This window comes from Dermacentor albipictus, chromosome 6, assembly GCF_038994185.2.
Source record: "Dermacentor albipictus isolate Rhodes 1998 colony chromosome 6, USDA_Dalb.pri_finalv2, whole genome shotgun sequence".
Lineage (NCBI taxonomy): Eukaryota > Metazoa > Arthropoda > Arachnida > Ixodida > Ixodidae > Dermacentor > Dermacentor albipictus.
Genome location: NC_091826.1, coordinates 79,349,887 through 79,366,453, shown reverse-complemented (window position 1 = coordinate 79,366,453; position 16,567 = coordinate 79,349,887). Strand labels below are relative to the sequence as shown.

Genomic DNA, 16,567 nt, shown 5'->3' with positions numbered 1-16,567 from the left:
TGTGGGCGCTCACTCCCTCTGTATTCGCGAATATTCATTGGAATCAGTCTCCGTTGCGATATCTTGGAGTACCTCTCGATAACTTCCGTAATAGTGGACCTCATTGGGCGTCCACGATAACCACTATCCGTAGAAAGGTGACAACCTGGCAAGGACGTGATCTCTCCATTTTTGCGAGAGCTAAGGCATGCAATACATTTCTCGCTTCTAAGCTTCTTTATGTTCTGCAGGTCTTGCACTGCTCACGTGTCCATGTCCAGGCATTTCATAGAATATTTGCATGTTTTATTTGGCATTCATCATGGGAAGCCATGAGAAGGGACAACCTTTTTCTCCCGGTTGAAAAGGGAGGCCTGGGTCTTGTGCATTTGTTTGTGCGACAATTGGTCATGCGCTTATTTTACCTTAAAAATGTCCGTCATCCATTCCTTCTCGCAGTTAATCGAGCACGTCTTGCGTCACACCTCCCTTTTCTTTTTGTCACGACAAACGTTGCTCAAGAACTACCGTTATGGGGCTTCTTAAAGGAACTTGTCGACACTATTTCTTTCTTAAAAGCCAGATTCAACCTTGAATATTTGTTTACCGTTAATCGCACGTCGCTAAATGCAGCACTTATAGATAACCTTTTCCCTGAACCGCTGTACCGAAAGCCGTATCTGTCTCTATTTGGTCAAGATGTTCTTTGTCGTGTCCGTAGAATGTGCATTGCGCCAGCAGCAAAAACGTTTTTCTTTAAGCTGCACACCTCCACACTGCCAGTTAAAACGTGGCTTCAGGAAAAAGGACTCTATGTACCCTGGAATACAAATTGTAGGCTTTGCAATCAACCCGAGACAATAGAACATTGCTTTATACTTTGTCGTGACGCATTCCTTTTTTGGGACATTTTACAAAGAACTATCAAAAAAGACTTTCCTCTCACATGTTATGGTATCCGGTTCCTTCCTTTCAAAAAGACAGCCAGTAATACACCATATGATTTGTTTATGTTATTAGGACTTTATTCATTATGGAGAAGTCGAATGATCGACAGACATGCCGAGCCACCTCGCTCGACAAGGTCTATCTTCCGTGAAGAGACTGCTCAAGTCCGGAGTGTGGTGCTTACATATGATCCCGTCCCTGAATGGATTTCACACCTGGACGCTTGTGTTTGTTTGCCAGAATTTTGAACTGTCATTGGACTGTATACTTTCTGTGAATTTGTTTCTCTTGTATGATCATATGTGATGTAACTGTAGCGGTTTGACAGTAACGATAATCCCATGCAATAAAGAAAAAAAAAAAAAAAAGTCGGCGTGGTGCGGTGGTAAGATGCTTGTCTCGCAATCGTGAGGTCCGCAGTTCGAATCCTGTGCGAAAGCTTTTTTTTTCTACTTTTATTTTTTTTGTATTAATAATTTTTTTTTATCCTTAAAGAGGTGTCTGTCAATTTTTAATCAAATATATTGATCAGAAGCTACAGAATTTTCGACTACAAGACGTCACACAACAGAGAACAGAACGACAGTCACAACGTCCCAAAATACGACAGACTGAAAATTTCCTGTTGTGTTATTCAAGTGGGTGAGACGTCTATAAGGCGTATACGCACATTGCCGTCCTCTTCATTAAAAGCAACGTTGCTGAAACACGTCGTACAAGACGCTGTACGACTCGCATAACATCGAAATACAACGCCGTCACCATCCATGATATCACCGAAAGCACGGTCGCTTTCGGTGGCGGCCTACAGATGGCAGCACAGGTAGCGCCGGTAAAGTTACAGGTGATATTATTTTGCCGTCTTCAGCCTTAGCTACATGTGAGTGCGCGCTGCATTGACGCCGTCCGATGCAGCTGTTTAATCGTGTGTACGCTGTGCCGAGAGTAATTGTGGTGCATTTTGTATTCATTGAGAATCACAAAACCCCTGGGACCGCGTAATGTAGCCCGCAGTATCCTTCGTGTGGTGCGCCGATGTCGAAGGTATGAGCCTTCGCCACTTTCTTTGTTCCGGGCTCACGAAAAGGATCTCCTCCTCTGGCACTCTCGCATCGTGTCACACTGTACGGAAGAATTTGGTAAAAATTGTGCTCTTACGTCCTGTAGTTGATCCGCAATTCAACAGTGTGTGCGCCGGAAGGACCGTTGGTGCAGTCGATGCCGCGGCACCTGTGACGCTAAAAGGAGCGTTTTCCGGGTACGCCTAGAAAGGTAAGTCCGGCGCTTGCGCGCATTCTTCCTGTCTATGGTTCGTGAAGTGTGCGTTCTTGTACGTATCGCAAGATCCGTACAACAACCGAATCCGAATGAGTAAAGCAGCAAGAATTATAAATGTGCTTTTCAAATGGTTGTTCTTCATGTCGCAGTGCACATTTAGCAAAAAGTTCCATGGAAATTGCCCTAAAACGTATTCATGTTACCAACAGCTCTATCTGTGGTTTATTTACTTTCACCTATGAAGCACGCTAGCGCGGGTGGTTCTTTGATCTAAATGGGCACAAAAATTCAAGCAAAGAAAGTTACTGCTTGTGTACATAATTTTTCATTGAGAAATGGTATAGGCATTTCCAGAAGTAGTACGTAGATGTGTCGTCTTCACAGCTAACAGCTGCGCGAGATAGCACCCGATTTCTTCGTCGACGCATGGCCAGATTTTCAGCTTGTATGGAAATTCGTCTGTTTATAGAGTGTCGTCAGATGACGTGTATTAGTGTCCTGTGTGTTTTCGTGTACTTGTAATGGGTTCCGATCTTGCAGAGAAGCCGAAATTTTAAAAGCAATGTTTCTTTTTAATCGAAAAATCTTTCTCTTTTCTTTATTGTCTCTCCAGAAAAAGAGGTGGTCTGTTGAAATTTTGAGCGCATCGTCCTTTGGGAGCAGTGCTTTGTTGCGCCGCATAAACAAATTAGGTTTTGGAACGCTTTTCATGTCCTAAGGAATTTTTTGATTGTACAATTCACATTTCACGTTATACAGCTGTACGTTTGTGTGAACCTTTTCATAGTAGATTCATGTTTGCTACAGTTCGATTTACGTGTTATTTAACCGCCTGTGATGTTACGGTCAGATATTTGCACAACCAGTTGCAGCTTCATGTAACTGGTTGTATGAGACTTTTTTCAAAATATGACGTGATCTTTTTATATCACAAGTTTGCAGTTTCAGCAGAGATTACAATAAATTAAGCATTTATTATTGTTTAGGGATGGCAAGATTTTGTGAACCAGAGGCACCTCCAGATATGCACCTGCGGCACTTCTGCAGCCTCAACAGCACGGCAAAGTACCTGATGTGCATGCTGTGACAAGGTGTGTGCAAAGCAGTTGCTGCCACTTACACGAGCTGCAGATTTTGTTGGTATCATCCATGTTTGGAAACTCTCCTGAATTTTCCGTGGGTTTACAAATGTGGGCTCATTTTACAATTTTATGGATGTCACTTTAGAAAGACAATGAAGTTGTGTTGGTTAAGATATTTTAAAGCTGTTGAGAGATTAAGGGCATGACATTGTTAAAATGCACGTAAAAATTAATTGTAATGGTACTTGTAATGGTTTATTATTAGCGATGCAATATCTCTAACGAGAACATCAGAGGGGCACTTGCTTTAGGGAAGTTTGGTCAGATAAATTCATGAAGCAGCGTAAAGCGGCAGCAGCAAACACGCTGTAAAAGCTCTGTAATCTAAAGAAAAAACAAAGTTGTCAGTTACTGGTTTCAAGTTCGCTGCTGCTTTTTGTGCTGCACGACAAGTTAAATAATGGTTGATAATGTGTGTGTGACGTAATAGTTCCGCGCAAACACACGAGGTGGAGAGAAGTAATTATTAAAGGGAAAATCAGACATCGTAGCATTTGCTACAAAGGAAACCCGTATGTGTTCCTCAAAAGGAAAGCCGCACAGTTGAAGAAAAATTCGTCCTGGTCCGGGACTCGAACCCGGGACTACCACCTTTCCGAGGCAGCCACTGTACCATCTGAGATAACCAGGTGGCTAGCACATGGCAGGGCGAAGTCGAATTAGTTGACAACATGAAGCAAAGGCAAGGGTTTGACGTAATATTTTTTTCGCCTTTATTAATTACCTCTCTACACCTTGCACGTTTCCGCAGAACTATTACGTCACACCCTTGCCTTTGCTTCATGTTGTCGACAAATTCGAATTCGCCCGGCCATCTGCTAGCCGCCTGGTTATCTTGGATTGTAAAGCGGCTGTCCCGGAAAGACGGTGGTCCCGGGTTTGAGTCCCGGACCTGGACGGTTTCTTTTTTTCAACTATGAGGCTTTCCTTTCGAGGAATCCGTACGGGTTTCTTTTGTAGCAATTGCTACGAGTGGGTGGATGTGCGATTTTCCCTTTATTAATAATGTGTGTGTGTATGTAACAATGGGGGTGCTGAGAGCAAGCTTTAAAATAATGTGTGTTATGTCCCCAACAAAGAATTTAGTGTCTGCAGCATTTTTACAAAATATTATGTTCACAGGTTGGCAGGTATGACATAATGTACAACAATAATGTACAACACTTTTGCTGTAGATGCCATATTCATAACGTCCCTTTTCTGTCTACTTGAATCGTATATTTAGAATTTGGCCCACCTTCAGTTTGATCAAGGTTCATAGGTAGCCCCCTCTGAAATAAATATAATTAGGAGCTATTGTAGATAAGCATGATATACCTACTCACTGTATTGTGACATATATTTTTAGGGACTGTGTTGTGAGGCATGCATATCCTTTTACCTGTATGTCTTGCAGCAGGTTGCCCGACAATAGCTTAAATGCTCTGCCCACCTTTATTATTATGCTTTCATGTAGACATCTAACATCTGTGCCCACATAGACTCCATGTTCTTAATTACATTTTTCTAAGTATTCACTGTTGTGCATTACATTATTGTGTTACATTACTGTGCATTACATGTTTTCTTTGTTTTATTTTGGAGGGGCTATTCATTTCTATAATAGTACAGAGAATAGGACTTCAAAACAAAAAACCACGAAAGGTGGCTTAAAAGTGTATGATGCTTGGAATTCTACATTCCATCCCCTAAAGCGCTACCAGTAGTAAAACATTCCTAATTGTCTTTTTTATAAGCTAGCTGCCAGATACATAGTCCCATTATGAGAGTATGTTATTTTTTTTTCTTTGGTCTGACTTGTTTTGTTGAATGTTCTCCTTGTTAGTTCAGAATTTGTTTTCTTGCCACCTCATGCAATACTCCAACTGGAGACTATGAGCTATGTGTACAATAAATAAGTAAATTCCTAAAGCATGCAACAAACCATGCAGCATAGCATTTAAATGTTGCCAGTTTATAATGCTTCTCGAGTGCAGCGCAGCATGGAGCTTGAGGCTGATCTCTTCAGATGTAAAAAAAAATGCAGGTTATGAATATGTGGTCCTACAAACTGCTGGTTACGCATGTCAGTCAGCCTGTTGCAGTGGTCACAAGTGAGAATGTAACCAAAAGCTGGGCCTGCTCGGCCATTTTGCATATGGCACAGGATAGAGCTTCGCCTCTGCTATTGCTTTTCTTATAATAATGGCCTCCGAGTATACATGCCGAGTTATGCTTCTGGGGACACTTACTAGTTAACCTTATCAGGTAACACCATTAGCCTTATGGGTGCTATAATGTTGCAGTGCCTGCAGGATGGCCAGCATTACAATACACATTAAAATTATTGTACAAGTCATGCAATGGTATCGAGATTGGCCCACCAAGTGACACCCTTTACTTACACTATACCTGGGATCAGCCCAGCTCACTCAGTCAGGGAGACATCCATGCATAAGGGGAGGGGTGTAGCAAATAGAGGGCGTTCGATTAATCTTTCTCACATAGATAGCTCATACATATAATGTTTCTTAAATTGGATGCTTTGTTGCTCAAAATGAAGTTACTTATGTGCATAATGTCAGCAATGCGATCCTATTTATGCCTACCGAAAGTTGCTTTGTTCACTGCCACTTTTTATATTGTTTCGCTTGTTATTCTAAGCTCACTTGTTTTATAGCTGCTATAGGTATGGCTGGACCTGGGGAAGAAGTGTAAGCAGACCATGCTATGTTGCTGATCTGCGCTGATCTCCACATCCAAGTTGGTCCCGTGACAGTTGGGCGCCATTGTGCCTTGCTTCATTGACAAGGTGATATAATATGGTGAGCTTGTACTTCAATATCGGTATTGAAAATTATGTTAAGGCAAAAAGACAAGGATTGGTCTTTATGATAGATACACTCATGTTCTTTCTTTAAGGTGTTCTTTTGACACTGTTCTGCATGGACATATTTTTAGAGAATTATAACAGTCCTTTATTGCAAAGTGCCACGGCGCTAGTTTATGCGTTAAACTAGCACTCTTTCACAAAAAAAAGCCGTATTTAGCACACAATTCACAAGGAAAGAAAGGAGGCAACAGGACAGAGTGCTACTAACAGATCAGTATTATAGCTCGCACAGTAATATTGTGCAAAAGGTGAAAGGGGGAGAATAGATCTGAATACATATTGTTCGCACAGAAACGAAAAGGATGCATCACATGGTGAGTGTGACATTTGTTTTACAATGATAAGAAGCAGTCTCACTGTCTAGTAATTCTCTGCATGGGGAGCTAGTGCTAGGTTCCTCGTCATACATATAAGAAAAGTTTCAGATATCTCTCCAGCGCTTTTGTCTTTTTATTTTGTCACGATCAAGCAGCTTTTAAACATCGGTGTATGTGCGCCGAGAGTAGTGCACTACCACTGCTAACTGACCCACACATCAAGTTTGCTTGGTCACGCTGCCAGTCATTTATACATTTGCCGGTTTATCCGATGTAGCCTCTACTGCACGAAATGGTATGTGATAGACACTGCACCTGTGTACTGTACGTGCTTTCTTACATTATTTTTTTCAGAGATAGTGATGCAGGCCTTTCCATTATTTACATGCCTACACAACAAACGAAGCATTATCTGTGCTTAGAAAGGATTGTAGGAAAATCCAGCATGAGGCAACTGTTCTCAGCACGAAACAAACTTGATTCGTTGGTTTTCGTTCATTATTGCGATCACACTAAGGCAGACAAGCTTGTAGGCTGTGCTTCTGCAATTTGTACAGCACACTGACAGCACTGGTGTGGGCCTCATCTGTGGGCTGACTGATGGCACCTTCTACGGCGCAGACCACTTGTGTTAGGCGAGGCACCAATGTTGACGTTTGTTCCCTTGTGCAATACAGCAGTCCTAGGTTTAGAGTAGTTGTAGGAAGACAAGGTAAACATAACTTCCATGGCTTGAGTGGGCTCATTTCTCTTGGGGCATCTAGCTTTTTTTCTTGCAACTGTGCAGAGGTGCTTCCCTAGAGTCAGCGGGAAAATGGCATAGAGTTGTGCATTCGGGAACTCCTTAACAATGATCTGCCGTAGTTAGGGCCTTGCGAAAATGCACTGTCTGCCAAGTGGTAGAAGGTGCATTATTCAGCCACAGATTTCCTGTTGGCATGATTGCACTCGTGCTGTCAGTAATTTCTTGGCTTGCCGAATTATCTTGAGGCCCCACGCTGATGATGCTACCGATGTGTTCGTGTGCACATTTTCAGGATGAGGTTTTTTGCTTTGCAAATGTTGTTGAAAGGTAGGTGGTGCTTACAGGTAGCTATTCTAAATATTAGTGAAATGAATTGGCCCATCTTGCTTCGTCAAACATCGTCACGCCGACATCAGTTGCACAAACAAAAAACCTGGCCTACTTGCAGCGTCGTGCACGAAGAAACAAACAAATCAGCTGCTGGATTGTCTTGGCATCGCATACTAAGCTGAGACCGGAACTGCTGTAGCTACAAACCAGGCAGAAACGATGATGATGAGCAGGGATTTGTATTAGCGCCACTTCGTGGGGCACCAAGGAGGCTTCGTTCAAAACAAAAATGGCGTTCAGCAAGTAGAACCATGCCACGGTGAGAGTCGGTGTATGGTGCTCTCGATCAAGTTGGCTCAAGGAGTGTCCGAAAAATCAGACGAGAGGTTGCAAGGCATCCGAATTTTCGGAAGTTGTTATATATTATGGTCCATGGGGAGAATGGCGGTGCCGTGAAGCAGACCGAGTAATCATGTCCGGAAAATCAGTCGGCGACTGTACCTATACCTATGTGTCTATGTATACCTAGGAGCAACAGTGTTTGTTATGATCTGTGCCAGAATTGCTGTTGCCCGTAGATGCCCAACATGTCGGGTGTCAAATTGTAAAATACCTTGCCAAAGTGATCTACGGAAAAATACCGCTTCTGCTATATTTCGCTTTTGCAAGAAATTTAGCGGCTGCTGGCACCTACCTTAAAAGGCTTTATATGGTCTTCGCATGGCCAGGGCCTTCTACTTTTGTAAGTTTACTTATCTCGAAATTTACCCCGGTTTTTATAACTTCAAGTTGGCGGGATCCCTAGTCTCCTTTAACGTGTACCCAATAGACCTTACATAGGGGTTTTGGCATTTCCCTGCCATCTAAATGCAGCCATTGTGGCTGGGATTCAATCCCATGCCCTCTGCCTGAGCAGCGCAATGTCAAAGCCAGTACACTACGGTATTTTGCTGGCAGACGGGTTTAGTTTCTGAATAATTTATTATCTCAACCTGTCGGTGTTGTTTTTAAAGGTATTTCATGTTTGTATTCTGTTGCTTCAATACTAGTAATTATTGTTAATCAAACGATGTGTCCATCTTTTTCCTATAAGACTTGCTTCAATCGCCTGCTAATTATGACAGCTTATTCTCCCACAGTAATCCATGTTCCCTTGAAACATAGGCAGTGCATGAAACCACATATTTTTCAATAAGATGTATTCGTTATCTTCTATGACCGGAATGCTGAACCTTTCTTATCTGTGAGAACATAGGCAAATTTGCCTATGTGCTAACCTGTTGCATGAGTCAAGATAAATTATTGGCTTTACTTTTTCAGGTGCCCTGCTCGCTCTCACCCAAGCAACCCACTCCAGCGGTCTTCTCTCGGCAGACTGGATGCATCGAAATACCGTTAGAAGGTCCAATAAACAGTGCTTGAGACATTTATGACATGCTTTTATTTAGACCGGAGGACTTCAGGCTTAATGAAAGCTCAAGTGGGTGTACAGAAATACCTACGTAAAGTATACTTGTCTTTTTCACTTACAAGTACATGCCAATACTTTGCCTGACATTTTTGACCCTAAAATTACACTTTACTGTGGATTTGTGTACAAACCATTACAGCAAGAAGCACTGCATTAAGACGAGTACAAGTAATCGAACATATACTAAACTAGCAAGAATTACATTTGCATACTTGTAGTATAAATATGAAAAGGAGGTACAATTTTCTTCAGGGTGCATTTTCTTGTAGGTCATACATAGAGAACGTACTCGTGGGTCATACAAAACTTGTTCATAATGTATCACATCAGTGTTGGTAGTGCTAATCAATTTATGCCGAAAATTGTGTTCATCTTCGTATCAAGCAATGTACCAGGCAAACCTACATATGAAAGTGGCTTCTTGTTGCGAACCTAATGCAGATCTACTTCTCTTCAATGCTGATCGCAAATACACAAGTGCACAAAATATGTGTAAAGAGTAAATTATATTAAGCAACATCAATCCATTCTGAAAGGACCTGGTATGAATGTAGCAAAAAATAGGTCTGAACAGGGGCAAACAGGTCTGGGTTAGATAGGACGGGATTGAACGGGTCAGGATTAAACGGGATTTAAACGGGTCAGGTTTAAACAGGATTTAAACGGGTCAGGTTTAAACAGGAACAAACGGGATTTAAACAGGTCAGGACTGAACAGGATCAAACGGGGTCCCGTTCCATAACCCTATTTGATGAAACCCGTTTGAAACCAAATAGGATTTTCTAGTAGGGCTGCGCGTGGTCGCCGCGATGGAGTCTCCCGAACCAGCTTCTTGCGTAAAAGGTTGTTAAACGCTGAGAGGAAGCTATGTGAAATATGTTCTTATAGTGTTTGTATAACTAAATGGAGCGTAATAGAACGAAGCCTCAATGCAGCGATCGCGCAGATTCCCAGCGACCGGCAGGTCTGGATGCTTGTCCGCGCACTGTTTCGCTTTCCCCGCGCGCGCGTTTTCGCACCGCGCCATGAGCTTTAGGCCGCAGAATATGAGCATTTGACAGAATACAAGCAACCATTGTTGCGTGGGTGCTATCAGAGCTGTTCAAAGATAACTTCATTGTAGAGACTTCGACGCCTACGGGGACTGTGATGTGCCGTCGCGACGATTCAATCTTATTTTTTCTTCTAAATTCTTTGACCTTTCAATATTATTTCTCGAGTTGCGTCGCACTGTATTTTTATCGGTGTTCTCAGCGTGCAATTTATCGCTGCTCTTTTTTTGTAGTCCAGTGCATGCATTAATTCATAACACAAACATGACCATATGCCAGGCTTTTTTTTAATGTCCTTCTTACCGCTGCCTTTCCACTCCACTCAATTTGCCAGTATCTATAGTATCGACAAGTTCATAGACCAAACCGTCATGACATTAGTCGGGCGAGCGTCTCAGTGCACGTTTTCAGAACATCGCAGACCGGGCGCCGTAGCAGAAATCTTCCTCGCGTCTGTGCTTGCTGCATACCCGAGTTGTAGCCGATGACTGTTTGCCGGTTTTATGTTTCGCGAGCCAAGCTTCACGCAGCTTCTTGTCCTGCGGCTACGTGTGAATAAGGCTGACACCGGCCTCTGTTACGTGCGTTCGGCCCTGCGGCACTGAGCAGTAGCCTACTATGTTGCGCGCCTTCAAAGGCAGCCACTACCTATTGTAGTGCTTTCAAGCGTTGTAAAGGATACATTCGAAGCGCGAAAATTTCGCCACTTAATGAGGACCGCAGCGTACGAGAGAATTTATCCTCGTTTTCAGCTCGCTTCGGAGCTCCCGACGCAGCCGACGCGGCCGCTATGTCCACGTGATCCCTCCTAGTACGTCACGCCGACGGTGGCGCCAGCTTTTCCAGTGATGGAGCTCGAGGCCAATAGTTCAACGCGTTCTAACGACGAGGACAAAAAAGGAGACATTTTTTTCCTTGTCTAAACTACGCGCTCAACTAATGCCATTCAAGATGACCTAAATAATCCATTTCGCCACGGTTGTCGAAATTGACAGTGTGCAAAAGCGAAAACGAGGGCGTCAACGATTTTCTCAAGAATCCGTACACGCTGGAGGACATTTCACGGTTTCACAGAAAGGGCGAACAATTTGAGTTCTGGTTGCTAAGGCTGCCACCAACCGTTACGAGCTGGTACATCCCGTGGCCACGGGGGCGGGTGTTCTGCGACTTTCACCAGCGTTTGCTTAGAGACCGAACAAGATTGACCACCGGAGAGGGTACGACAGCGAAGACGAGATGACGTAAAACAATAACATATGTATAATACATCATTGAGGGTGAGCGATGTGCTCCAAGACAAAAAGTACAGAAACATTCGGCGTGCGTGCTCATGCACGAACGGGCAGAGAAGACCTGGGCATGGCGTCTCGCAGGCGTTCTCATGCCCTACATGACGAGGCCAACCATTTCCTTGCTTCATGTTAGAGGGCCTTGTCAGCTACAGAAGAATAAGGAGTACAATTATGTGGATCCCACGCATTTCGGGAATCCATGTAAAAATCAATTCCTACTGGGCTTGGGAATCTTTCTGTGTTGTTTAGTATGAGTGGCGATAAACAGCGGTAATGCTGACTGCGATTCACTAATTTCTCCAGCGTTTACTGCAATACGAGAGCAGTGAGTTGGTGGCAAATGTTACCTTGCGTGCATCACTGCTGTTTGTCTGCGTAGTGCAATGAACTTACACCGAGACGTGTTTGCTTAAGGCGTGGTTCTGCATCATTGCTTATAACGTATGAGATGGTTGAGCACTGTCATTGCTTCACATGGCACATCGCACGGCAACAGAATTGGCGGAAGAATGGTGGGGCTCTGAGTGCCAAAACCACAATCGGATTATTAGGCACGCCGTGGAGGCGGACTCCGGATTAATTTTCGTACCCAGGTGTTTTTTAACGTGCACTTAAACGTAAGTACGCGACCGCTATTGTATGTCGCTGCAGTCGAAATCGGCTGCCACGGTGGGGATCGAACGCGCGACGTCGAGCAAGGCTATAGCCGCATAGGACGGAAATCTTGATTTGACGTGTGACCGCTTGCTTAGTGTTGCATAGAACCTGCGGTTATTCAATGTGATTTTGCATCTACAAACCTTCCGTCAGTTGTCCAGTTGACAAATTTGCATGGATTTTTTGTTAGAAATTGCAGAAACGTATAATTCCTTCAGTTCTTCTGCAACTGTTGTCATGTCTGTGTCCAGAGTAGCATTTCCTCACGTTTATTTCCTTAAGGAGCGTCTTCCTTCTCCAAACCATTCGCCCCATAGGGTAACTGCGAGCGAAGAGTGCTGAGGCTGTCGTGCACTGATCTCGCGATTACGCCGCTTCTAGCGATTCTCTGCCTCGTCACCTTGCCCCATCTTTACCACTCTATTCACCACTCCTTGCGGCTTGTACGTTATTAGAACGGTAAGCGCTGCGGGGGGTCACGGATAATTAAAGCTGTCAAAACGCTAATGAGACGACACCCACAGATCTCCAAAAAGCGTTGTGCATGTGGCACGCGATAGAAATGTCCAAACGAGTTTCCCGCGTCGCCTCACCTCTCTTCCACGTTCTTTTCTTATACACCGTTTTTCGTAGGTGCCGCCCTATTGTGAACGCAGTGGCGCCGCCTGTGAGCAGCGCCATACTGGCTTGGGTGAAAGCGGTCTTTTGCACGGCAGGTATACGCTCGGCGGTAGGTTCTGGCGTTTGTTTTCGCACTCGTGCGGTCTGTTTAGTATGACGTGCGTCTTATACGTGATAAACGGTTCTGTGACACGTGCTGAAGTGGTTTAAGGCGTCATGGCCAGAATTGCTGCTGGCGTTGAAGTAGACGGAACACGCAGCACTATGTGTGCGCGCATATTTGAGCCTACAATCAGCCTCGGAGATCGATTGTATATTTCTCAATGTTCCAATCACTAATATGACCTTATTGCAGTATTATCCTCTATTTCTGAGTTGCGGTTTAGGAGAGATGAAACATATCGGATGATCGTAACAGCGTGGGTACCCTTCTGCTACGATAGGGTCTGTGCTGCTATACTTTGACAAGCGTTCCAACGGTTCGCTGCAGGTTACATTGCGTGAGTACTTGGTTCGATGGATGAGGTTTCCACCCATGAATAAAATAGTTTTGGATAGGAATAGCAGCATGCCTTACAGTCTGAATTAAGCTTGTCCAGCAAAGCGACCGTTTACGAACTGCGCGAGCGTCCTAATCAGTAGTAGGTGCTGGATTACAGATATCTTTGTTCTCTCTACCGCATTGTCCAAGCACACGGCATCAGCGGTTATATATTTATAAACGTTGTGCAGCGTTATCCAGTTTTTTTTTTTGCTTTTTAGAGAAAAAGGATGATAACCGAATTCTTTTTTTCGGTTGTGTTCATTCAGTTCTCTACGACGCACTCACAAGTATTACGGAAATTTTGCGCTCACAAATAGCCATCGCATTCTTTTTATGCGAACCCTCTCATATATTATGGCTGTATACAGGCCAAAAAGGCAATGCCGAAGCACACAGCTTATGTATACATTGTGCTGGCTCACCAACCGCTGTGATCGCTGTGTTGAGGAGCGCCATGGGCCTCAAGCAGCAAGGCTAGCGTAGACATATGGTAATTTCAAGCATACTAGACTTGAAATACGTGAGAACGTTGCCAATGTATCACAAATATTTGATAGAGCCTGCCGCTCAGATGTTTCGTGGTTGCCTTAGGTTGGCCGTGCACGAGCATGCGCTCTTATGTTTTATGTTTTACTCCCTACGCCAATCGATCAGACAGTGAGCTGATTTACCATTTAATGCTGGTAATACAGAGACGCCGGTTTTCTTTGTTGAATTAAGATCGATATAAGCAAAATAGTAAAGAACACATACACGCACCGCGACTAATAATGCGCGTACACCGCGGCTGATTATGCGCGTCACATTTTTGCGCCCCCAACACGTATTTCCGCCAAGTGTAGTTACCGATACATCGAAAGGCTTCCCTGACGACCTTATATGAACTGACATGGTGTAAAGTTCACAAAGTACGATCTAAAACATCTCGAAATCGTTCCGCAGCAAGCGACAGCAATACTTACAAGCTGCGCCGCATCGGATCGCCCAAGCCAGAGAGGAGGAAAGGCTCTCCGTGCGCCCTATCCTCCTCGCCCGATGAAAAGGTCTATATATACACGCTCTGAACCCCCCTATCCCCCCCCCCTAGCTGCGTCTATATATGTACGCTCTGAACACCCCTTTACCCACCCGCAGCTGCGTGCGAGAATGCAGGAGCATGCAGTAGAAAAGTTGGAGGGAGAGGGGAAAAATCTTCGCGTTAAAACCACACCGTGGCGAAGATGGGGAGAACGTAGGAAAAAAAAAGAAAGTCGTATTTGCACTGGCGCATAATCCCGTCGCACTAACCCGGCGGACAAGCGTGACGAATAGGCACGTCGCTTCTCAGTCTCTTGGCGTCCGTTTCCTTCATCACCACACACAGTGAACCGTGACAAGATGTTTCTTTTTTTTTTAGCAGGTATACCTAGCTTGCGCCCATGAAGTGTGCCTGGTTTGCAGGGAAAGTAGGAACTATTCGGAAAATCTCTCGGGAATTCTGCAGATTGGCAGTGAGAAACGGCCACAGAAGGGGCAATGCTGACGAACTTCAAGTGCCTTGCAGGTTTGAATTCCAGTGTTAACTCGGCATTGTGAGCCAGCCGTCAATTTCTGCGTAAATGAGAGCCACATTGTAAGGGACCGCATCCTGGGCAAGGAAACTGAATTCCAGCAATCGGCGTTCCGGGAAAAGTACAGCTGAGAACTGGTTGGAAAGAGAATGCATCCACGTATCTCCACGAAATAAGGAGAAAGGGAAGGAACATACCATATACCAAGAATTTACAGAATTCTTGTTAAAGAATAAATGAAGGAAGGGTAAACCGGGTATGACGGTAAATGAGAAGACTAGGCTGGTGACAAAATACAAAGAAATATACATTTACACAAAAGAAAAGATTCAGTGTCGCGGTTTGCAGCAGCCTTGGTCCAAGCAGTTGTAGAATAGAAGAAATATGTCAGGGAAAAGTAAAAACGACATATTAACAGTACCAAAAACAGGCGCTATGAGCCGATACGACTAGACATAGCAATACTGAAATTTCTGTTATTAGTAAACCTGGGAACTCATTCGCTATGTCAACCACACAACTGTAGCTGTAGAATGCAAATTTTACATTCAGCAATGAAGTAAAAATATTCACATTATACATTCAAACTTTAGGTCTCACGGAGGTAGAAAATATGGCCACACAACTGAATAAAGCAAATATATACAGCCGTATCTCATCCAAAAGTACAATACACTGGAACAAGCAGGTACAAACATTTAGATGAAAGCTCTTGAATGTTTTTGTAATAATAACCACACAATTTTAACCAGTAGGCCTGGTTAATATATCTCTGAGACCTCTTGATGCTATTACAGAAATTGCCTTGGGAGAAGTTGATAAAGAAAAAACAGTGGCTGCATCTTGGTGCGGTCGTTTCCAGCGACGACGCTCTGGCCACGTGGTTTGTTCATGCACCCAGGGTCTTCTACAATGCGTCCACGATACATTTGGCAAACTGAACAAGGCATCTTGTTTAAAATATCAGACACACAGGAGAAACATTATCCAAGATTCCCATACGGAGATCAAAGTTCCAGGGTAAACTAAAGTCTTTGCAGTAACTTACTGATCCAACTGTTCCCAACTGTCACCAGATTTACTAGGCGTGTATAGTTAACCTATCTGTATTAAGTAGAACATAGCCAGAGCACTAAAACTCACCGCCGACAAATAAATTTGTAGTTAGAGTTCTCCAGTGAAATATATCTCGCCAACCTTTTCAAGCGTAGGTATTAATTGCATTAATGAAATACTTGATGAAAGTGTTCGAAATAAACATATTGACTGGAATTAGGTGTGATTCTGTGCAAGACCACGTATATGTGATCTCTGTTAAAAACGGCCTTATTGAATGCAAAAAAGAATACAATAGAGGGGGAAACATTATTTCGTAATAAAAAGAAATAACAGAAAGTGATTGAAAAGTCGCCGCAGCAGCTGGGAGATATAAATTCAGTCTTTGATAATTCCTGCGATGATCGAAGATGTCATGCGTTCTTAAAAACTTTCATTGAAGCGAAGGCTTAGTCTGTGATATTAAATTGCTCTGCAGTTTCGCGATAAACACCCGAATTCAATTTTGTTGGTATTGAAATTGGGAAGCACTGCAAATCTGCAGAAGGCCAGGTATTACATGGTGAACACATTTTAATTTACAATCCTCGTCAATCGATTGGGATGACCGTATGGAATACTTTTCTAAGCAGACATTTCCTCTGCCCAAACGAAGTGCAAGAACATGTGGTCATTGTGAACCAAGTCTTTGTTGATCTTTTCTAGCGACGCCA

General features: G+C 43.6%; 1 long non-coding RNA gene across 2 annotated transcripts; it reads left to right on the top strand.

Annotated features, from left to right (window-relative positions):
* The first annotated feature begins 1,739 nt into the window (after window positions 1-1,739).
* On the top strand, window positions 1,740-9,041 carry LOC139061229 (uncharacterized). Of its 2 annotated transcripts, none has more exons than XR_011515263.1 (4): window positions 1,740-2,199; window positions 3,192-3,296; window positions 6,007-6,151; window positions 8,932-9,041. It is a non-coding gene; the product is annotated as an uncharacterized lncRNA (long non-coding RNA). The 2 variants fall into 2 exon arrangements; XR_011515264.1 differs by having other exon boundaries at window positions 1,756-2,051.
* The last annotated feature ends 7,526 nt before the right edge of the window (window positions 9,042-16,567 follow it).